Consider the following 25,277-nt stretch of genomic DNA (forward strand, 5'->3'; position numbering starts at 1 on the left):
TGGGTCTCAACATGGGTCCTGAATTGTAGGATATCCATGTAAGGTAGCCCATTAGTGCTATGAGGCTAGAAAGGTAAAATCATACCTTTCTACCTTTATTATAACAAGCTGAATATTTTGCACTTTTTTCTTGTTGCAATAGGCAGTCATGGAGTTTTTAAGCAAGAAAATGACTTGATTAAAAACAAATATGGTCTCTTTATGTAAGAAAAGGCGATCAACTGAAATCAAGGTGCTATGCTAATGAATAAGGGTATTAAGGCTTTATGAGTAAAAACCCATTAAAATTATTTCAGCAGTTTTCCTTTTCATATTTTAAAACCACAATGTGACTCACAACTTAGGGGTTTTGGATTGAAAACTCTTCACTTTAATGACTTTTCTTGCTATGAATAAAACCTCACCCCTGCTACCTGAACCACAATCAAACTCGCTGTTGTTGAGTTGATTCGGCCTCATCAAATTTCTGATTACAAATGACCTCTAATCAAAGGGACACCAAATACCCATTGTATTGTCAACACCAGTACTGACACAAAGTCAAGGACAGGGCAACTCAGCTTATTCAATTAGAGCAAGGCACCTTGAAGAACATGAAAACTGCTCTTTTCCAGAACTGACCATTCCAGGGTGTCTGGAGTTTTCATGCTCATTGAGTCAGAAATTAAGCACTTTGAAGAATGGACCTGTGTTTTGAACGGAGTTCACAGTTTCTGTGAGAGGCGAAGAAAGCATATGCTGCTATGGGGAGCTTTACCTGTAACAGACCTGCCTTCGTGCTGAGATTCTCAGAGCTTTTATATTAATGAGCCTCAACCAAAAGGATCATTTATGATATAGTTTTACCTAGTTAATAGTTGTTCAAAAAGCCTAATATTGGAGGAAGCTGGAATTTTATTTTCCATGTCTTCATGTTTCTATGGGTAAATACTTCTTGTTTTTCCGTTGACTTCCTTCGGGTTCTATGTGCTAAAAGTTCCTCTTATTCAAACTCCTTTACCTTTGTAATGTTGAGCACACTATGGGTGAGAAAGGTCAGTGCTCTGCCCTGCTTCCAGCTTTTCCTAATGCTCTAGCTTCACTGACTGAGATAATGTGTAGGTCAGGGGAAGCCTGAGACAAAGAGTCCAGTGAAAAGGAGAAAGGTAGTAGATTTGGGCCATAGTAGCATTTCTGATCCAGCTTTTATCTGATAGCCGTGCATGATGGAAGTTATTTAATGTAATTGCATTAAAAAAAAATACCGTAGCCATTAATAAAGCTGACATTCTGTTCCGTATTTGGCTATCAATTCTTTCTGTATACATGCAATTGGTCAAATCCAGAGTGGAGAAGGGTCTTCTATGACCTAAGTCTCTAACACATATGTTTTTGTTTTATTTAGTTATTAATTTTGGTATTTTTAGAGTCTGAAATGAGTTTCCAGATATAAAATCCCACTCGCTAGCATTGCACTTATTACAGGAAATAAAAGTACAACTTAAAATGATGTAATTTGGAATCATCTTCCAGCAACGAATAAGGATGTCATTTGGGATTTCCAGCCCTCTCTCTGGTCCAGATTTTGTAACCCTCAAGTTTACTATCTAGGAAAAATCAGTTAGCCAAAGGTGGCTTTTGACTACATGAATGTTAGCCATCTCAAATATACAGTTTAAGGAGTAAAAGGATAAAGGGAAGAGGAGAAGAAGGAAAATGAGGCCAGAAGAAATCAAAATAACTGTCCTGGAGGTACATACAATTACCTAACGCATACATGTCCATAGGCTATAAGCTTTCTCTAAGATATCTGTTCTTCTTCAAAGTACGGTATTGCAGAGCCACAACTTCCTAGAGGAAGAAGCTGCTTATTAAACACCCAGAAGTCTACCTTTAAAGACTCTGACTTCCTTAACAATCCATCAGCGGGGTATAGATTTCCCAGACAAACTGCACTTCAGAACTTTGCACCCTGCATGCCATCAGTAGCAGCTCCTGCAGGGGAGAATGCCTCCAAAGGTGATGGTCCCGACATTGGTGTAACCTCAGTTTCTAAACTTGAGTGATGCTCATAACTCTTGCTTATCCCCGCTCTCCTTGTTTGTCCAGGAGGTTTCAAGGACACTGAACAGCTGGGAAAAGACTTAACTTCTTCACTGTAGGAAGCCTGTGGTCATTTGATGCTGTTACTATCAAAGAAGATATCCTTTCATTTTTGAAAAGGAGATTGCTAAACCCGCCAGGCAATAAAAGGAATCTGTGCTTCAGTGGTATGACGGAGGGATCCATCCTTAATGGAACAGATGACACACGGAAAGAGGAGGAGTATGAGCTGGAGGAGCCAGAAGCAAGAGGGGCAGCAGCAGAAATACCATGAGGAGAAGTGGGAGAACTACAGTACCACAGCAGTTAGAAAAATATCTCCCAAAAGGCCAAGAGCAGCATGGTGTAGAGAATATAGGGGGAAACAACAAAGGACTGAGCCAATTAAAATGCTGCAGTGTCTTCTTCATTTTGAGGCACTTTTTCTATCTCTTTCATTTTTTTTCTTACCACAGGTTTCCAGCGATACAGCCTACTTTCTTTATTAAGCTCCCACCAGTGTTGAAAAATCTTAAATTCTCAGAATTGGGGTATTGCAAATCCACTTGTATAAAACATGAATCATGTCACCCCCCTGTTTTAAACTCTTTACTGACTCCCCACCGTACCTGGAGTCAAAGCTTGAGTCTTTGCTACAAGGCCCTGTATAACCAGGCCCCTGACTACTCCTCCACTCTCACCTTTCACCCTCATCTGCACAGATGCACTGGCCTTCTGGTTGGTCCTCAGACATACCCAACATACTCCACCTCGGAGTCTCTGTACTTACTATTCCCTCAGCCCAGTCTGCCTTTATGAGATTTGCAAGGTTCCTGCCTTACTCCCTTTAGATATCTGCTCAAATGTCACCTCCTAGAGAGAATTTTCCTGATGACTCTATACAAAATCACACTCCTACCCACCCACCCGCTATCACTCTCTAGGCTCTTACTCTGCTCTGTTTTTCTTCAGAGCACATCTCACTTCCTGATGTGATATTATGTATGCATGTATTATCTGTCTGCCCCTCTGGGATCTAAATCATTAAGGGTAGAGATGGTCTGCCCAGAACAGGGCCTGACACATAGCAGGAACTCAAGAAAAATGAGTTGAATAAAGTAATGAATATTTATCACAAGTTTATAGTTTCTGATATTCCTGTGGATGGTATCTGAGGCCTCAACAGCTTCCTTGGTTTCGCTCTTTTTTTCCTAAGGGTGGAGTTCATCAAAATGTCTTCTGCCTTCAATCCTTTGCCTTTCTTTTGCTGGGCAGGAGTCTCTCACCTGTTGGAACTATAGGGAAGAAATAAGAGGACAATCAGATATCCACTGATATGCAGTAATTCATTTTTTTAATGCTCCTAAACCTGAGTGATATATCTCAGTGTTGCCCAGTTTCCCATTTTGCAAATTATTCACATATACCTTCATTAAAATATCCCTTTCATTGAGGAAAGCGGATTTTATCCTTTATGTCCACTTTCATTAGGTGGAAGTGCAGAATTTCTTTGGAAGTTTGTGCTTTTTAAAAATTCTTGTGATTTTTAAAATTCTGTCTCATAAATCATCTTTTTATTTTAACATACAAAATCTTCCACCAATCATCCAGTGAAATGGCTGATGTCCCCTGTTAATCTCTTAGTTTAGACTTCTGTCAGACCACCTGCATTCTCACTGTAACCATTTTATCAGTGTTAAACCAAGAGAACATTTTTGCAGAGAAGGGTATTGAACAAGGACAGGAGGCCTATGTCCTTATCCTAGTCCCAGCATTTATTAGGTGGGAGATTCTATGCAAGTTAACCTCTCTGAGCTTCAACATTCTAATTTTTATGTTCTCTCTCAAGGTTAAAAAAATGTTTTCAAATTTCCTGCTGGGTAATTGAGCAATCTGTGAAGAAAAAATCTACTGGTATACCACATACTTTGTAAAACGCTGTAAAAAAAAAAGCATCGTTCACGAGTATGTTTGGGTAAACTTTGTAGAAGCACGATTCTCAATTTTTTTTGTTGGGCATGTCAAAGTTTTATTTAGGCAGTTAAGGAAGAAACTGACAGAAGACAAAAGAGTTGATTCGACAAGCACCCGAGGAGTAGGGATTTATCTAGTCAATAAGGAAAGGAATGCTAAATTAGATAGAAGACTAGTTAGTAGGGTTAACTTTTCTAACAGTAACAATTTATCACTTTCTGTAGATCGATATCTAACTTACAAGGTTGTAAATCATCAACAGCCTAATCCTCAGCTGATCATGGGGATGGGGCAGGACCAGCAGTGTAGTGTTCTGTTGTGTATGGAGTCACCATGAACTGGGGTTGACTCAATGGCGGCTAACAAAAATAGATTGTTAATCAAATATCATGTGGCAAAAAGTTGCATTCTCCCAGAGAGCAGATGAGTATGAACAGATAATGGTCTTGCTAACAATGTATCAAAAAAATCAAGCAGCCACCACCTAACCCTTTTCCAAGTTTTGAGGTAAATTATTCTTCCATGTATCTTAAAGAAGAAAATATAATGAAGCTACAGATTGATTACATTTGCCAGAGGATTCCTTAAAACTTTGTTTTAGATACAGTGATAGTTCAGGGTGTATTAAATTTAAATTGCAAATCCAAGTAAGGGTTTCAAAAATTTTGTATTTTAGTTGATGAAGTATAAGATGCAACTCAGTTTTAAAACTTGTGTTATAAGTCAGGTATTGAGAAAAGCTCAGAAAATATGAAGATAAATTTTCAAGATCTGTCATTTATTGGTAAAGCTTATCTCTTTGGTAGGTCCACAACTGATAGCCAGAGAGAAAGGACTTAAAAAAAAAATTAATGTTCATTATAAGAGTAATACAATCTCACTGTAAAAAATAAAAAAAGAGAAAAGAACAAAATTGTATAAAATAAAAATTAGAAGCACCCCCTCTATCTTCAATTTCACTCCCCTTAGGTACACTGGTAGCCTCTGTTAATATTGGTATGTGTTCTTCCATGCCTTACAGATGCACACATGCAAACGCACACACATGTGTGCACAAACACATACACACACACTTTTCAATCAAGATGGGATCACAGTATACAAGATGTTCTGCAACTTCTTTCACTTAACAGCATCTCGTTAACATCTGCCCATATCGGTGGATACCAGTTTAAGAGCTGCGTGATAGTTCGTTGTGTCAATGTATCATAATTTAATTTGTCCTATTGATGGACATGGAGGTGATTTTTAATTTTTAATGAGAGGCACTCAAGATACTTTATGAAAGTACAGACTCCTGCATCAGACTGCTTGGGTTCATAAGCCCACGTTCATCGCTTACTAACCTAAGTTACTTAACCTTTCATTCCCAGTTATTTTAGGGGTAAAAAAAAAAAAAAGTACTCACTTTATAAGATTGTTGTAAAGAGTTAACAGAATAGTTCCTAACTCATAGTAAGTACTGCAACAATGAGCTCAAGCATAACAACGATTGTAAGGATGGCTCAGGACCGGGCAGTGTTTCGTTGTGTTGTGCATAGGGTCGCTATGAGACGGAACTGACTCAATGGCACCTAACAACAACAACATAGTAAGTACTGTATGTAGGTTTGATAAAATTTTTTAGTATGGATAATACTGCAATAACTGCTTGCTTATATATCTCAGTTTCAACTCTTGAAAGGGTCAGATGTGTTTGAGGACACAGAACTAGACTGTGGTGAATATGGCCAATGGGTCTTGGTCTTCCTTTCTTACTTAGCAGATGTAGAATGATTAGTTGTTCTGCTCATTTGAACACCAGTGCCAGAAACTATAAATGAAAATACGTATTTTCTAAATTTCTGCTTTTTGGCATGAGCAACAGTATTTTTTCCCACTTTATTCATATTTTAAGGTTTTATTTTCTTAAAAAGCTATGTAAATTCTTTTTGCAAATTAAATATAAAAAGTCTTCAGGGAAATTGTTTTTAAAGGCCCTTCTAGATAAAACAAAATAGCTAATTTGAATGATTTTTGCCCTGCCATTGAATAATTTGAAAATATTGAGCTGACTAAACTTACTCTTTGTTTGAATATCCTGTAGATTAGGTCTAATAATAAAAAAACACAGTAATAAAAACAAAGTAGACACTTTTTTGGGAAGTGTTCTGATTGGAGAAACTTCTTTTTCTGAATAACCAGCTTCTGTAAAATCACAAAGTATAGTGTGAAAAGGAAGCATAGGGCTATTATTTCTAACTGTACCAGTTGGCTTTTCCCATGTATCCATTAGCTACAACAGATAGAACTTGGTGATTTTCATGGATCCTGAAAAGCAATAAAAATCACAAAGTAATGAAAACAAAACAAGAAACAACAAAGTAGAGTACTTTTACTTAGTTAAAAAGACAAATTTCTGTGTACTGCTCATCAAATGGAGTAAAAATTCTGGCAACTGTATGGCCTGGATTTTCTGGAATAGTCCACAGGTTCCTATGCCAGACCTTTTGTAACAATTTCTGGCTTGAAGTGTGTGATCACTGCACCTATAACACTAGTGATTTAGGAGTTGATTATCTGGCCTTGGTCAGCTTCTTTTAGAGGGTGGTCCCAGCCCAGAGAAGCATCCCAGATCCCGTATTCACTATAATTCTCCCCATCCTGCCAACACATTCTTTTTTATATAACCCCAACATCTCACATACATGAATTCTCCCCCAAAAGAGAATTCACACAAGGTGAGTCCATGTCTTCAGGAGTAAGCAGAATCCCAGGTGCTACTTTTACGCATTTAGGAAGAAGACACGAGGATTGCCTCCAACAGATTATAATGGAGGAAACAGAAAAATCACAATTGAACACGACAGCAACATATGTACACTAAGAACCAAAAATGGAAAAATCTAAAATTCTTAAGGGACAGAAATGCTAGAGCTTAAAAGGTGGCACACAGTGCTGAAATTGGAATGAGTAGGGAGAAATTGTGTAAAGTTGGAAAGACTTCAGTCTACTCAGTTTTAAACTATAAATTATATTTTTATTTCATGTTCATTCATGATCACTGTAATTCACTCATGGAATTGTTGGAGAAGAAATACCATAATCTGAGTCTATTTGAGCAGAGCTTACTGGGTTTAGCTGGTGACATAAGGAGCAAAAACTCATGTATCTAAACCAGAAACTTGGGCGTCATTTCATATTCTTCCCAAATAAACAAATATTAAATATTTTTCATATTTATCTCTACTCTTCATCCCTACTCTCAATGTCCTGGTTCATAATTGTTCATTTCTCCTTCCCTGGGCTATTGCAAGAATCTTCTAATTTTTTTTTTTTTTTTGCTTGCCTGTTTCTTAGTCCCCCACCCCTTCTATCTAAATTCTACCGCTGAAAACTCCTTAACCTGGAATACAAGGCCCTCCATGAGTTGGTCTCTGCCTATCTCTCCAAACCTCTTTTTTTATAGTTCCCGACTTCCCACACTCCAGCCAAAATGACTTTACTGTAGTTCTTTGAATACACCATACTGTTTTTTTCTCTAGAAATTATACATAGTTCCCTCTGAATTCTCCTCCCCCCGCCCCCCACCCTGCCTTACCACCTGTTGAAGTTCTCTTGTCTTTCAAGGGCAAGATTTGGTATGCTCATGTCCATGGGCCTGAAATTTCCTTTGAAGTATAGCTACCCAAAGGATTTCTCATAACCCCTATTTTGTACCCCATATTAGGGCACTTTTCATATGCCATTGCAATGATTTGCTTATGAATATGTCAGGCACACCAGATCACAATAAATGTGAGGAAAAGGGCTTTGGCTCACTCATGTTTATATATTCTCAATCAACTATCATGTTCAATACTTTATGTTAATGTTTTCTAAATTAATGAATGAACAATCTAAAACTGAAGCTCTGCCCATATTTTATGTTAAGGCTGTTTCCTTAGGCTTGGAGATGTAGTAAGCCTGGGGGAAATGCATACGCGCTACAGGGTCGCTATGAGTTGGAATCGACTCGATGGCACTGGGTTTGGTTTTTTTGTTTTGTTTTGTTTTTTTCTAGGGGAATACTAAAATCTCGCGCAGAGTCACCTGGGTGCTTTAAAACAGCCTAACATGAGTCACGTTTTATAAGAGTTGAACAAGCACGGAGCTAGGACTGGGGAGGCCTGGGTTCTAGTCATGGCCCCACTATGCTTTGGTTATGCTATCCTGAGTCAGGCCTTTAAATGTTTCTGGGTTCATAAATTGAAAAATGAGCGGGAATTAAAAAAATGATATACTGAGATCTCCCACCAGTACTTTAAATGTTTTTCTCCAGTAACTTTAGAAACTGAATGTAGTGCCTCAGAAAAGGTCAGGCCTGCTCACGTTCATTATACCTCACTCCTTTATGGAAACAGGTGCTTTCAGATCACCAGTGACACAATAAGCAATGATCCCAAGTGTCAAAACTCATTAAATGACTATGGTAACAGAATAGATTATTAGGTTTGAAATTTCTTTTGAAAAATGAATGTGTCGAAGGGAAAGACAACACTCAAAACAAGGAAGGTCAGCCTAATTGGACAGGATTAAAAGTAAAGAGGTTTCCGAGATAAAATGAAAGCTTCAAAGGATAGCGAAGCAGGGGCTGGGGTCTGGGGAACTTGGTTTGAGAGGACTTCTAAATCAATGGGCAAAACAATTCTATTATGAAAACACTCTGCATCCCACTTTGAATTGTGGCACCTGGGGTCCTAAATGCCAACAAGCAGCCATCTAAAATACATTAATTGGTCTCAACCCACCGGGAGCAAAGGCAAAGGAAGAACACCAAGGTCACACGACAACTAAGAACCCAAGAGACAGAAAGGGCCACTTGAACCAGAGACCTACAATATCCTGAGACCAGAAGAACAAGTTGGTGCCCGGCCACAATCGATGTCTGCCCTGTCAGGGAGCACAAGAGACAACTCCTGAGGGAGCAGGAGACCAATGGGATACAGACCCCAAATTCTCATTAAAAGACCACACCTAATGGTATGATTGCGACTAGAGGAATCCCAGAGACAATGCTCCCCAGAACTTCTGATGGCACAGGACAGGAACCAACCCCGAAGACAAATCATCAGGCATGAAAAGGACTGGTCAGTGGGGGGGAGAGAGATACTGATGAAGAGCGAGCTAATTAAATCAGGTGGACACGGGAGAGTGTGTTGGCAACTCTTGACTGGAGGGGGGATGGGAAGATAGAGAGAGATGGAAGAAGGTAAAATTGGCACGAAACGAGAGACTGTAAGGGCTGACTCAATAGGGGGAGAGCAAGTGGGAGAAGGGAGTAAGATGTATGTAAACCTACATGTGACAGACTGATTGGAATGGTAAATGTTCACTTGAAGCTTAATAAAAATTTAAAAAAAAAAAAAAAAAAAAAAAAATGAATGTGTCCACATTTTCTCAGGTTCTAAAATAAATACATTAAAGGGTATTTCTGAGGCTCCTAAGTAGCACAATTTAAACTGCATTCTATTTTACCAACATTGTGACTTAATTAAGGTCTATACAGAAGTATAACTGATTGCTGTTTACAAAGTCAGCTGTAAGTATGTACAGATTTCTGTGGATTGTAGAATTAAGACATCCAGATATTTACAGACATTTTAGAATTAAAAATGCCAAGCCACCTTCTTCTAAGTCAGTAAAACAGGCTTAACATAATTATTAAGAAAGACCTTCTCTTTCTTTACTCCAGGTCATAATTATGAGCTGAGAAGATTTGAAACGAAAGAAGGTTTGGTGGGCTTTTAGATTTTATTTTACTGACTAATTTAATTTGACTATACTGTCAATTTGATTAAGCAGAAAAAAATGGATGATTAAGTTATTTTACGATGAAGTGTTCAGCATGCCTGAGAGTGTTAGTGCTGAAAGGACATGCTTTTGTCGTAGAGGATGTGGCACTCACATAGTGGTTGAGAGGTTTCTTGAACATCTGCTACGTGCCAGGCTAAGTCCTTTACAGCTACCATTTTATTATCATCAAATCTCTTAGAACAATGCTGCGAGGACATGTTATTAGTCATGCTTTATGAATGAAGACAATGAAGCCCAGAATGGTCATCAGTTAGGTACTTGTTGAGATTTTGACCTAGTTGTTTGAATCAAAGGCTTTGATCACTGTGCAACACCATGCTGGCATTACCAGATGTAATGTTACTAAAAGGGCAGTGTTCAGGCTGCGCCTCTGGACCAGACTGGAATGAGGGGTGATATAAGCGGAGCACCAGAGAAGTCACAGGGCAACAAGAGGTGTGTCCTAGTGCAGCACTTCTTGAATTCTCCCATGCAGAAGAATCACTTGAGGATGTTGTTAAATTCTGATTCAGTAGATGTGGGGAGACCATGCTATTCTGACAACTCCAGGGTGGTCATCAGAACACAGTAACCAGGCTCTAACTTGTAGAGACTGATTCAGTACCATGGACAGTGGAACAGGTGTGACACCACTTGCACCTCTTCCGCCATTTTAGAAAAAAAATAATTTTTTTTTTTGTGTAGCTAGACTTTCGTACCAAAACACACAAGTCAAGACTAAAAAAAAGGAAAAACAGAATTACTTCTTGGGTTAACACCAGCTGTACAGTGATCCTTCCCTTCTTACAGGTATAAATCTGGCAAAAAAAAAAAAAAAAAAGAACTGAAGAGAAAGGGTGTCCCTTTTTGCATGTTTAAAAAGTATGCTGCCAGTGCCCCTCAGGCAAAAGGAATTTAATCAGGTTTATTATCTAATGAGGGGGTTAATATAGAACTTATAAAATATTTAAGTAGTAGTATCAGCTTCAACATTATAAAACATCTGTTTGCAATGGATTAGCACTCTCACTTGCACATTTGGTGAACAGAAATTAACATCTTTCTGCTATTGAATCCACTGAACTATTAGTTAATTGTACATAAAGATAAATAAAAAAAATTGAAATCTGACAAAGTGTTATTCAAGATCACAGGGAAAAAAAGTGGCCTGAACATTTGTTTTAAAATGTATTTCAGCTACTTCATTCTTTTTCCTGTATTCCTTCCACCTAGACTCATATTTTAAGGATAAAACCAGAAAGGCTTTCTTTTTTTTTTTTAATTTACTTTGTCCTTTTTTGCCCCCTACTTTGAAACAGCAGCCATGGCTGCCAGCAGAGATGTCTTGGGGACTTTAAGACTACCAATCTATTTCACAGCTAGAACAAAGTAATTCAGATAAGAGTCCAACATACAATTTCATTTGTTTTCCACTGAAGACATTTTTATTTTTCTGGTTGACAAGCCCTTCTCAAGTCCAGGGATGCTAAGAAACCAAAAAAAAAAAAAAAAAAACCCGCTGCCATTGAGTCAATTCTGACTCATAGCGACCCTATAGGACAGAGTAGAACTGCCCCATATGGTTTCCAAGGAGCACCTAGTGGGTTCGAACCGCCAGCTTTTTGGTTAGCAGCCATAGCTCTTAACCATTCTGCCACGAGTGTTTCCAGGGATGCTATAGGCTACATTTATACAAAAGAAATGGAATATAACCCCACACAAACTTCCTGTTAGGCTTTCCTTTAGCTATTTTATATGATCTGCTTAAGAATACTCTTTCGTTCCAATGTATGTTTTTAAAATAATTCATTAAAAATCTTCTACTTTTGGGATGAGAGATGGAGGTTCTAAGTCCCTCTGTTAGTAGATGATTGAGTTGAGATCATAGGGAAGAGCTATTCTCTTCCCACTACGGACTCTTAAAGGATGGGCTTGCTCTAGTGGGAATTTACACATTTCAGAAAAACACAGCAAAAAATATCAAGTGTGAAGTGTAGTACAGTTTGATGGTGAGAGGTAGGACATACTTAATTTCCATCCATTACTTCAAAAACGGATATAGAGCTAAATTCAAAATCCATTACTGGCATAGTGACCTGGCTTTTTACAGTTGGAGAGATTGGCCATTAGCAGAGATTAAATAATTTCCCTGAGCTTGCTTTGAGAACTCAGTGCCAGAGACGAATTTATACTAATATCTTGGGAGTTACTTGGGCTACTGAAGTGCAGATAATTCTTTGTTTATGTGACATTTTACCCAGTTTTTTTTCTTGAGATTAATAATAATTTTTTAAAAATAAATATAAAAAATCCTCCTTTGACGGTCTTACCTAGTCCATCTTCTTTTTCTTGGTTGAATCACAGGAATCTAAGTTCAGAAATGAGGAACTTAATCACATAAGGATGTGCTTATTCCTTCTTTCACAGCCCTCATTTGCCCCTGTGTGAGGGAGGCTCGTCACTCAGTGCCTAAAATGGCTAGATGACCATTTTAAAGGTTGTACCACTTGTCTTAGAATGTCGTGTTAGATGATCTCTGTGGACACGGTGAGCCTAAGCAGCTAGTGCTAGTCCAGGAGGCCCACTCTCAGAAGCTGTATAAATGTGACTTCAGGGTATTTCTTTTTAAAATGTAAAGGCATCAACTAGAAGGAAAACTCAGTGGAATCAAGCTACTTTAGCGGAGTGCCTTGACAAATATGTGAGAATGGAGCAGGTGGCTGTGGGCTAAAGAGTACTAGATGCAAAAAAACACCCAAACCCGTTGCTGTCAAGTCCACTCCGACTCGTAGTTGACCCTATAGGACAGAGTAGAACTGTCCCATAGGGTTTCCAAGGACCGCCTGGTGGATTAGAACTTCTACCTTTTGGTTAGCAACAGTAGCTCTTAACCACAACGCTACCAGGGGTGGGGTAAAAATAAAACTACAGATGGCTTATAGAGGTGACTCATGTCTCCACCTCCATCATAACTCCTTTAGTTTTTTTTTTCTTAACATTTTGATTGTGAAATTTCTACTAAAAGTGCCAATCTCTGAATTCTTCTAGTCAAGACATGAAGATTGCATGACAAGAAATCCACTTCTACAGTCTTTGCTCATTGCCGTAGATGATTTCCAAGATCTTTTTTTATGCAGATATTTTTGCTTGGAATTTTCTTTCTCTCTCTCACACACACAGAAATACATTTTTTTTTCACCCCGAGAAACAAACCTTTCTTGAAAAACAGACCGCATATTCAAATACACAAGCGGCTGCGCCAGAATACCGTATTTGCCTTCTAGTCCTTCCCCCAAAACATATCCAGGAGGCACGCAGATATGCCCCTCCCCCACCAGCCCAGCGCTCGGGCTGGTGTGCTCTGCAAAGGTTGGTGCCAGGATTGGAATATCCGGTAATCCAGAGCTTTACATGAAACTCTACTTACTGAATTGGCCTGCATATATACAGTCACCACTTCTGTTCCTGACCAATTGGAGGTAACTATCAAATTCCTTTAGTCGGTAAATAGGCTATACTCTCCACTCACTGGGTATATAATGCCAGGATTTAAATATGGAATGTCAGCTCTGCAACTAGCACCCTCTTCCCTCAGTTGTGTTGCTGTTTGGGGGCAAGAAGTAACCTTGGCTTTGGAGTTGAACCTCAGCAGTGCTCTTTCATCAAAGCCCTCGGCAATCTAGCTCGCTCTCGTGACCCTGCCCACGGCCCTCGCCCCCTAAGCCTTTCTCCTACTACAGAAGGTCTTCTGTTTTCAGAAGCCCTTTCCAGGGCAGGCTAATCCGCTGGGGCTCTAGGCGATGTAGACCCAGGCGGAGCGGGTGTTCGCGGCGTCCGCCCGGGGCCGGGTTGGCTCCGCTCGTGCAGCGCCCGCGCAGCCCGCCAGGGGGACCCCAACCAGCCCAAGCGGCGTCTGCTAAGAAAGCGTCCGAGGGGCGTGGAGCAGAGGGTCTTAGGGCTACTGCTCCAGGAAAAGCCCGAGTTGGCCGAGGCTCCCGACTGCTCTGGGGGCTGGTGGGGCCCGGCTCCCCTGCTCCCGGAACCCGGGTCCCCTGCAGCGGGAGGTTAGCCCTGCGGGTGGGTGTGTCCTTTTCCTCTTGCCTGCCTTCCAGCACGGAGGCGAGCTCCTGAAAGCCGGTATCAGGTTCCCGAAAGTGGGTTTTATGTGCAGGAGATCTTGGCTCTAGAAGTGAAACTTGGGGGCGTGGGCACTTGGGACCCTGAAGCGGGAGCAGCGGGTACTGCGCGCGTCCTCTAGGAGGAGGCGGACGGTAGGGGTGGGGGAGGTAGGGCCGGGGAGTCCCCACGGATCGTGGGCTGTGGCAAGATTGGCGCCGATCCTAGTCGGGATCGCGCGGCGACGCTCCTGGAAGCCCGCCAGCACCCTGTCCCCAGCCCGGGGCTCAGGGCGTGAGGTTTGAGGTTGAGACCCGCCTGGAGCCTAGCAGAAAACTTTTTCCCTCTTAGCCCCCGGGCCCCTTTTGTCTTTCTCCGACAGACGTGCGCCCCGCTATTTGGCGGCAGCGACGCCTGAGCTGCACGGCCTTTGCGCCCGGCCGGGGCGTCGCGCCCCGTCCCCTCCGAGGGCTGGAGCGCGCTGTCTCTGCGCGCCCCATGGCGGCGGCCGGCAGCCCCGCTACCCGCGGCGGGCACAGGCTTTGGCGCGCCCGGGGTTCCCAGGACGCCAGCGCCCCCGCGGCTCGGAGATAGGGGCGCCCCCCGCCCTAGTGCCGCACCCCTTACCGCCCGCCCCCTAGCCTGACTCATCCGCCCGCGGTGGCCGCGCCGCGTCCGCTGCCCGAGCCCCGCGGGGATGGGGAGGGAGACCGCGGCTGGCCGCGGCCGCCGAGATTTCTGCTGACGCCCTTGGCCCTGCCGCCTCCTTCGTTTGTCCCCAGAGGCGTCCGACGTCCCAGCAGCTCCTGGAGTGAGAGCCGGGAAAGGCGACCGGACCCCCGAGGCCGCGCACTCCGGACAGGTGAGAGGGAAGGGAAGGGGTGCGGGCGGTCAACCACTGCTTCCCAAATGGGGCGCTTCTTCACACCCCCACCCGCTTCAGCGTGCGGAGTTTGGGTAAACACTGTCTCCCGAAGTTTGGGAAATAAACCAAGTCCGCCATCAGTTCTGGACTCCCCAGTCCCCGGAGCGCCAGAGAAGCCACGCGGAGCAGCCTCCGAGCCTTCTTGGAGTGCCTGGCTGGGTTTCTCTTAGCTACTACTCCCTTCTTTGTCTTCGTTCCAGGGAGTCAGCATTTTCTGTAAAGATGTCCACAGCGTTAATTTATAGTAGTCACTGGCAAGAGCAAAGTATGGTCACGGTTTCCTAAAGCAATATCTGTATGTGGCAGTATTTACAATTGCAAAATGGGAAAATGAAACGATTATTTTGAAAATTCAGCACTATTCTTCTCCTAATGTTGTCTGTCTTTAAGAGAATGGATTATGGGCTTGCAAGATTTCCTTTATTAATCATTCTTTCGGGATAATTAATTGTTGAAGCTAATACTTCACATTATGTAGGCACATGCTCTCTGTGTGTGTTTCAATGCCCCTAGATTTAGCTTGTGTGTGTGTGATGTTTGTTTTGTAATAGAAACAATTCATTGTTCAGTACTGGATATTGGTAATGCCAGAGAGAAAGACAGATGCTTCACTTAGACCTAACTGACCAGTTGACTGTAATTGACAGTCAAGCCCTGTGCACCTTCATCTGGTGTACAGTTCTATTTCGGAAGGAAATGTTTTGGACTAAAGTGTCTTTTACCTTATTTTTTCTTCTGAAGACCTTCTGAAGTAGTTGTGGACAACTGCGTAGAAAGCGTTTTGAGAATCAACTAATATTCTTATTTTTCAGTAAGAGTTTTGAACTCTTTTATGTTTTGCGGTCAAACAGAGTTCTGACGTACACTTTCTATAGTGCTTTATGCATAAATATTACCAGCTTCTGTGAAAGCTATTTAATGGTTTGTCATGTCTTGCATTATGGAAATACTATAAAATGACCTTCAGCTTGTTATTTGGCTGCTGATTCTATACCGTATTACCATTTAGTGAAACGTAGGCTAAATTTTGAAACTTTGTAAACCTTTATTTATTTTTTTTTTACTACTATTTAGTTATCAAGAAGCATTTGAGGGTACTTTCATACTTTTCAAATAGTGTACATAAAGAATACGAGCCCTTCCAAACAGAAAATACTGCTTCCATTTTTTTATGGTTAGATTCTTTTGCGATTTAATGTTATAAGTTTTTTTTTTTTTTTAACTCTTAAAAGTATATCATGAGATGTCAGGCATGATTTTCTCTAACAAAGTCCCATTAGATAGCTCATAGTTATGTGATGATTTAGCAATAATTTGTAACTCTGGTTATAATGAGCTTTGTATTCTAGGCTGGGAAAGCCTTCAGTAAAAGAGAAAGAGTAGTTGCGTGGGACGTTTCGTATGCAATTTCTAAGCAGTTGGCATAGTGAGGCTTCACCTGTTGCTGTTGGGTCGAGTCCAGGTGAATGCATACATCATCCCGGGGTGCCTGTAATTAGAAGGGATTCTTTAGGAAAAATCCTTGTCGAGAAGGATGACTGCTCTTGTTATTTTAACTTGGAAGAACTTTTAGTGACGTTTTTGAAAGCTCCAATAATTGGATGGCCAGAGTAGGACTTGTGTAGTTACAGAATATTGAAAACAGCTCGTTGGTCAGAGAAAAATGGTTAATGACAGATGAGGGGAATGAGTATGAACTGATTGGTTAAATTATCTCATTCCCACGGTGACTCTCAGGATGAAGAAAAAGAAATTCATTTAAGTTTAGGAAAAACAGGAACAAAATTAAAAGCAAATGTCACCTTTTTCAATTTCTCAAGCAAAATTAGTAGAAGATAAAAATAAATTCTCATAGTAATGTATTACTTATCTAGCAGAATGAAGAGTTTAAAAGAGAAGGAACTTTTAAAATAAATTTCAATTAGGGTTATTCTCCCTAAATAGGAGACCACACAGGAAGTCTTTGTCATGCAAAACACATTTGGAAAAAGAAATCGAATGGAGACAGAAAAAAAATTCTGCAGTGAGACAGACTCTTTCATCTTATTGAGGAATATATGATATACAATTTTATCACGTGTATCTTTGGACCTTAAGATGTATTTTATTCATTTGGGTCTGATACATGCCAAAACACTCAGAGAACATTGATGGGTGCTTTGTGGTGCCATCCTAGCCATGGGAAGCAGAGTAGCCTATTCTCCAGGAGCTTGCAGGCTAGTGGGGAGGAGCCACAGGTCACCGAGTGCTTGGGGTGGTCAGTGAGAATCAGGAGACTTGCATAACCTGGGGAGCAGCGTGGTAGGGTTGCAAAGAGCACTGGATGGAGAGTTTGAAAACCCAAGTTGTCATTCTGATTGAACCACTGATTTTGTGGCCCTAGATAAGCTACTTGGCCTTTCATGACCTCAGTGTCCTCAGTTGCAGAACGAGGGGTTTGAACTGATGATCTTTACATTGTATTTTTAAAATACTCATGATGAATGGTGGAGGAATTAAGGAAAAATCAGCATGTATTCAGAGGGCGGTGCAATTAGTAGAGTTTGGGTTGGAGGAAAAGGCTGGAGACCATGCTAGGTGTAGGGAAGGGGCAATAATGATGATAATAGGAGGTAAAAGAGATCTGGCCTGAGACACTTGGTTCTTCCTTGATTATCTGAGCTGGCAATACATAATAAAATAATAAATACTAACTTTCACTTAGTACTTGACGGTTTCCAATGGATTTTCACAAATAATGGCAATTGATTTTTTTATAGCAATCGCTAGAGGTAATTAGAGCAGAAATGTGATGAAACCAAGACCAATATTGCAAAGCTCATTTGTTCCAGTACACTCCATTGCCTTTCCGCAGGACTGGTAGAGATAGGAGAGGCAGTCTCTGGAAACACTGTATAAACAGGGAGAGAGATAAGGCTGGAGTTGGATTTCAGGGGAGGTTTGAATTTCTAAGAAAAAAATTTAGATTATATTCTGGAAGGCAAGAGGTCTCCAGTTACGAGGTTGAGATTTTCTGAGATGTCTTGAATTTTGGTTGTAGATGTTTTAGTTTGATTAGTCCTGTCCTGAGCTTCCTCCCAACCTGTATTAGTTTTCTAGGACTGCTAACAAATTACCACCAACTTGGTGGCTTAAAGCAACAGAAATGTATTCTCTCACAGCTCTGGAGGGCAGAAGCTCAAAATCAAGATTTTGGCTAGATTGGTTCTCTTTGGAGGCTCTGAGGGAGAATCAGTTCCCTGCTTCTTTCCAAGCTTCTGGCACTTGACAGCAACCCTTGGCATTCCTTGGCTTGGGGCTGCATAACTCCGATCTCTGCTTCTGTTTTCACATGGCATTCTTCTCTGTGTCTCTGTGTGTCTTCTTTTTTTCTCTGTCTTACAAGGATGCTCGTCATTCCTTTTAGGGCCCACCCTAATCCAGGATGATCTCATTTTGGAATCTTTACCTTAATTACATCCGCAAAGACTTTTATTCCAAATGAGTTCATATTCTTAAGTTCAGGGTGAACATATATTTTTGGGGGGCTACTGTTCAATTCACTGCACCGCCATCACCCCCTTTTCCCAGCAGGAACTCTGGGGATTTGACTTTCACAGGGGGTCATTGATAAGACTTTTCAAAGGGCTTTGAGTGCTACTGGAAAAAGAAAATAGCTATTTCTCATACAAACATGAGGATTTTGGGGCCATTGTACTGTTAACTAAGGGGATGTGTTCCAATGCAAGTTATGCTTTGGAAACAGAGAACAGGGAAGTGCAATAATGAACACTCAACTACTGTGTATGCACATTCGTTGGATTTTTTGCAGATGGGCAGAGGGGAGGCAGCAGGCACAGATTAGAAACAGGGTGATCGCTTTGGACATGTACCAGTTTGCTGCGGCTGTTGTAACAAAGTCCCGTATGTTGGCTGGCTTTAAAAAACATAAATGTATTGTCTCTGTTCTGGAGGCTGGGAGTCCAAATCAGCATGTTGGCTGGGCCAAAGTCTCTAGTAGAAGATCCTTTCTTATCTCTCCCTTCCAGCTTCTGGTAGCCCGAGGTGTTCCTTGGCTTATAGACGTGGCTTCACATGACCTTCGTTTCTTTGTCTTTCTTCTCCTCTTTTATAAGGACACCACTCAGATCGGATTAGGATGCATCCGATGTGGTCTCAAAGTAACTCAGAATGTCTTCAAAGACCTTATATCCAAACAAGCTCGTGGTCACAGGTAACAGAGATTAGGACTTTCGACAAAGTATTTGGGGGTACACAAAAAGATTCAATCCATGCAGGAGGCATGAGGTGATAGGCCCCAAATTAGAGTGTTGAGTGTTGACAGCACACCTGGAAAGGAACTGGGTGTGAGCAAGCTTATGAAAGTCTGGTGAGGTTCTCTGTCAGAATGAGGGAATATCTCTGTTGCCAGAAGCATTTGTGGGATGAAATGGACCATGACAGAGCAGACCAGGAAGATGGGCTGGGCTAGTAAGTGAAATGACTGCATTCTGGGCAAGTTGATAGCAACTGGATTGTATAGAAAGGAAGCCTGTGATCACCACAATTTGTAGGGACAACACCTTCATGTGCATAGCACTAACATTTACTGAAGGCCTGTATAAGCCAGGTTCCATGTTGCATGCTTTAAATTCATTATTATCATTTAAACCTCACAAAAGCCTGCTAAGGTGAGGAAACTGAAAGTTAGGGAGGCAAATGGCTTGCTCAGGGTCACATGGTCATTAAGTGGTTGCGTTAGGATTAAAACCCTGGCAGTCTGACACCAAAGCCGGTGCTGTAACCACTATGCAACACTACTTCTCAAGCTCAAGATCAGAATCCATTGTTTCAAGCCAGACTGAAGGTCAGACTGAAGACTGAGCTTTCTAATAGGCATGCAGAGTGACAGAAGTCCAGGTCACACCGAGGCACAGAATTGAGGCTGTCAGGGTGAAGGAGCTGAACATCCCTGCTTAGGGGCAAGCTGGACAAAAAGACCAAGGTGAGAGCCTAGCAAAGAATATTCCTGTGCATAGATTCTTGGTTTGGGGTTCAGGGTATAGCAAGGAAACAGGATGGGAGTAGGATCAGGAAGTGAAACAGGTGGGCAGATCAATAGAACAACTGGGGTTTGAATGTTGATCTGAGAACAGGAACTCTACCATCTGCCCTGCTTTAAATATCCTCCCTGGTGTAAGTCAATAAGAGTATGGAACAGCCAGCTTCTCAGAGGGAGACAGGATTCTGTTAGTTGTCAGGCACTATTAGGGGAACAAGTGCTAACATTTGTAGAGCGTCTTCCATGTGCCTTAGATACATAAGCTTACTGAATCTTCATTACAGTCCTGGGAAGGCAAATATTATGCCAATTTTTGAGCCAGGAAATGGAGGCTCAGAGAGGGTGAAGTATTTGCCTGAGCCTCTGGAGCCAGACTGGAAGGTGAAGAAGTTGGCATGGAAACCCAGATCTATCTGAATCCAGACCTCGTCCCAGTCCTAGCAGGGCAAGGTCAGTTTTAAGTCTGGGTGATGGAAACCAGGAAATTGGCAGAGGCATTTGGTTGGGAAGGGAGACAATGGATTAACTTTTAGAAATCAGAGTGGGAGATAAGAACCTGCCATCTGAAGAGAGTTGTCCAGCAGGATTATATCCGGCTTTGGCAGGAAACTTAACAATCTAGTAGGTTTTTCCCCACAGTCCAGGATCTCTATCATTATGCAGGATAGTTACGTCAGCAAGTCAGATGTTTGGAAGGCTTAATTTTAGTCACTGATTTCAGTCGAACGGAAGGGACTTCTGCCAGTTGCCATGGCCTGAATTTGCCTTTATATGTGTAGGTACTTTGCCCTGAAATATGACAAATGAGAAATAGATTCATACAGAGAAAGAGAGATAACTGGTGCGTGCTGAATGTCGTAGGTGTGTGCGACATATTCTGTCTTTAAAGGTCTATACTTCAAGGTGTTCTAAGTGAGCTGCTTACTTAGGGAATATGAGTGACGTCATGTCATACCCCAATACGTGCTCGATCAAATTTGTATCTGCCTGCGTTGTATTTATATCTGAATATGACTGATATGACTATATACTGAGGTTGTGTGTGTGCAGTGGGCTGTGTATATATATGATGAGAAGAAGTGGAATAAGAAGGTATATAAAAGTAAGGATACATGTTTGTGAGAACCTCATAGACTAATTTGCAGAGGTAAATATGCACGAAAGTTTAGTTCACAGCAACACAGTAGAATAATATAATTTTAGAATTGTAAGGACCTTTCAGAGAGTAATCAAGTTCACAGTACCAGCTAGTGTTATGATATACAATCTTAATAGTAGCAGCTTAACAGAAATGTTAGGGAGACGAAAAGAAATGGAACCATCTTAAACCTGGAAGGCCAGTCAGTGGAGGGTGCCTGGAGGAGGTGAGTTCTGATAAATACGTATGAACAGAGGGAAGAGAGGAGGGCTTTCCAGGTAGGACTAAGAACTCTGCAGTGTTCAGAAGCACACCTGCAGTTGAACAAGTTGGGTTTGTTACTTGTTGCAGTGAGGGAGAATGTGCACTATAGGGAACCATGGGGTGTCTCAATAAAAAAATGTTAGAAATTAGTTACTTAGAATTTGGGCTTGTGCTAAGTGATTTGGGAGGGAGTTTAAAGAAGTGGGGCTTTGTTCTGCATTGAATACTGCCCTGACCAAACCAAACCCATTGCCGTCGAGTTGATTCCGATTCATAGGTGGTAGTAATTCTGTGATTGTTTATCTTAATCTTATCTAAAATGAGGCAGACTAGAGAGGCTAACACAGTGGTTGGTAAAGAAGCAGCAGTTACTTACATTAGACAGGTTAGAGGGATGTTTGGTCATTTTTGTTGCTGGATTCCTGTTTTTGACAGAATTCAGGTATGACAGTAGAGTGGTCTTTTCGTCTTAATCCATCATGGTTAAAGAGTGGCCTTGTCTGATGTTGATATTCTGTGGAATTGTTGTGTTCACAGGGCCTAGCTGAGTGCCAGGCTAGCTCTAGGTGTGAGGAGCTGCTTTGCTCTTTCATGAACTGGAAATTATATTCTAACTTTTGTCTTATTCCATGCACAAATCAAGATTTTTTATTACAATATCGGATCCTATAATTGAATGGTTCTCCTGGGGACTACTGGGGTGATTTTCTTCTTATGTAATAATAACTTACTTAACAACATTTATTAAATGCCCACTGTTTTCCAGGCACTGTGTTTAGATGCTGAGGATGTGAGGATGACTTAAGACTTGATCCCTGTCCTCAAGGATCTCATAATCTAATGGAAGAGCCAGACATAAACAAATGATTGCAATACATGGAAGTAAAGCTGGTAGAAATAGGAACAGAGTGTTAGGAGGCTCATGGAACAAAATCGATGCTGAGAAAGTGCAGCCTGTTTGGCGCGTAGTAAGAGGATCACAGAGGTGCTGATAGGTGGGCAGCTGCTGTATGCAAAAGAAAATATTTTCCTTTTGAGAATCAGCATCTTTGGGTTGGAATGTGGGTGAATGCAAAGAATCTTCAATGCCCTCTCTAAACTGCTTTTGGCATAGGAGAGACAAAAAGCTTGGCTCAGTGAACATGCATGTGCAAATATTTGTAATACAATACAGTTATTTAGCATTTTTGAGGAGATATAAATTCCACTCATAAAAGCAGTACATGCTCCCAGTAAAAGCTTTGGAAAATACATTAAGTATAAAAAATCAGGGAGAAAAATTTGTGTATAATCCTATCATACAAAGGCACCCATAATATTTTGACATTTTTTGGCCATGTTTTTAATGAAAATTTTCATAGTTTAAATCATATTGCAGTCTGCTGTTAGTTTAGCTTTATGTTCAATAGTTTTGAACTTTTTGTTGTTGTTAATTGCTGTCAGATGGGTTCTGACTCATGAACTTTTAGGCAAACTTTATTATGTCTATTAATATTTGATTGTATGGATATATTATAATTTACTTAATTATTACATTAAAATTGGACCTTTAGGTTGTTCCCAAGTATTTGGTATTATAAATGGCATTTTGATGAAATCTTTGTTCAAATTTCAGACTATTTCTTTAGGCAAGATTTGGGAAAGAGTAGTTTCTGGGCTGAAGGGTATGAACATTCTTGAGGCTCTTGATATCTTAATTCCAAACTGATTTCCAAAGAAGGTGAATTTTTGATTGACAGTGCATGGACATGTCCCTTTATCGTAACTGCACCATAATTTGTTTTTTTAAGTAAGAAAAGTTACCATTTCAAAATGAATAAGTTTATGCTAACTACTGATTTTGTTTGTTTGTTACCTGAAACTCTCTTCTAGAATATAGACTGATAAAATATTGTGATGAACCACTAAATTTTAAAAAATTTATTTATGTGTCCCTAAATATTCAGATGGAAACCCTGGTGGTGTAGTGATTAAGAGCTGCAGCTGCTAACCAAAAGTTCAAGAGTTTGAATCCACCAGGCACTCCTTGGAAACTCTATGGGGCAGTTCTACTCTGTTCTATAGGGCTCCTGTAACTGGAATTGACTAGAAGGAAACAGGCTTGGTTTGGGTTTTTAATATGCAGATGGAGTCCCTAGATAGTGTAAACAGGTAAGGTGCTCATCTGCTAACCAAAAAGTTGGAGGTTTGAGTTCAGCCAGAGATGCCTAAAAATAAAATCCTAGTGATCCACTTCAGAAAAATCAGCCACTGAAACCCTATGGAGCACAGTTCTACTCTGACACACGTGAGATCACCATGAATCAAAATCAGCTTGATAGCAACTTTTTTTTTTTTTTAATATAGAGACAGCTGCTCATTACAGAGAGAAAGTTAGCTTGAATGATGTTTGGAAACCAGTAATATGCACATCTTGTAAGAGGACTCTGTAGGCCACAATATTGAATAACCTTCCAGTGACAGTGGTGTGGGATGAGAGCCCTCTTCTTCCTGGAGCTAACCTTCTGACAACCATACTTCTGTATCCTTGATGGTCAGTGTTATAATTGTAGCATGTGTTGTGCTCCAAGTCCTAGACTGTTCTACGTGGCTGTAACCCAACTGAGGGTAGTCCTGTGTCTGTTTTGTTCGTGGCTGTCTCCCCAGTAGGTAGCCCAGGACCAAGCTGTTGTTGTGTGCCATCAAGTTGATTCTGACTCATAGTGGACCCTATATGACAGAGTAGAACTACCCCATAGCATTTCCTAGGCTGACATCTTGTTGGAAGTGAAGGGGACTTGAAGCACTTACTGATGAAGATCAGAGACTACAGCCTTCAGTACGGATTGTACCTCAACATAGAGAAAACAGAAATTCTCACAGCTGGACCAATGATAAGTGGAGAAAAGATTGAAGTTGTCAAGGATTTCATTTTACTTGGATCCACAATCAACAGCCATGGAAGCAGCTGTCAAGAAATCAAACAGTGTATTGCATTGGGTAAACCTGCAAAAGACCTCTTTAAGGTAGTCGAAAGCAAAGATGTCACTTTGAGGACTAAGGTGCACCTGACCCAAGTCATGATATTTTCAGTCGCCTTATATGCATGTAAAAGCTGGACAATGAATAAGGAAGACAAAAGAAGAATTAATGTCTTTGAATTGTGGTGTCGCTGAAGAAAATTGAATAGATCATGGACTGCCAGAAGAATGAACAGATTTGTCTTCAAAGAAGTACAACCAGAATGCTTCTTAGAAGCAAGGATGGCAAGACTTCTTCTCATGTACTTTGGACATGTTATCAGGAGGTGCCAGTCCCTGGGGAAGGACATCATGCTTGGTAAAGCAGAAAGTCTGCAAAAAAGAGGAGGACCCTCAATGAGATGGATTAACACAATGGCTGCAACAGTGGGCTCAAACATAGCAAGAATTATGAGTATGGTGCAGGACCACACAGTGTTTCGTTTTGTTGTACATGAGCTGGAACCGAGTCGGCGGAGCCTAACAACAACATATTAACGACGACATATCTTTACGGGAGCAAATTACTAGGTCTTTTCACCCTCTGAGCAGCTGGTGGGTTCAAACCACCGACCTTTTGGGTGGTAGCCAAAGCACTTAACCGTTGCGCCACCAGGGCTCTTTGCACAGGCAGGTAGGATGCGAAACCCGGTGAAACCCAGTGCCGTCGAAGGATGTGAAAATGCCAGTGATTTTTCTCCTAGAAAACCTCTGTTCTTTTAGTCACTGATTCCCCAGAAACAAACTAAACAAAAATTCTAAACTTTGAATATTTTTATTTTATTGTCCCTTCTAAAGAAAAGCCAACCACATCATAATACCTACTTTTGATATTCTTGAACTTTGACTTATTCCACAAGAAGGAGGAACTTGGATCTTTCTTAAACCTCTGTAGGGTTTCTTGTTGTCCAAAAACACTGCTCAAGAGTACAAGGGAACTCTTAA

Source organism: Loxodonta africana, chromosome 1 (assembly GCF_030014295.1).
Source record: "Loxodonta africana isolate mLoxAfr1 chromosome 1, mLoxAfr1.hap2, whole genome shotgun sequence".
Lineage (NCBI taxonomy): Eukaryota > Metazoa > Chordata > Mammalia > Proboscidea > Elephantidae > Loxodonta > Loxodonta africana.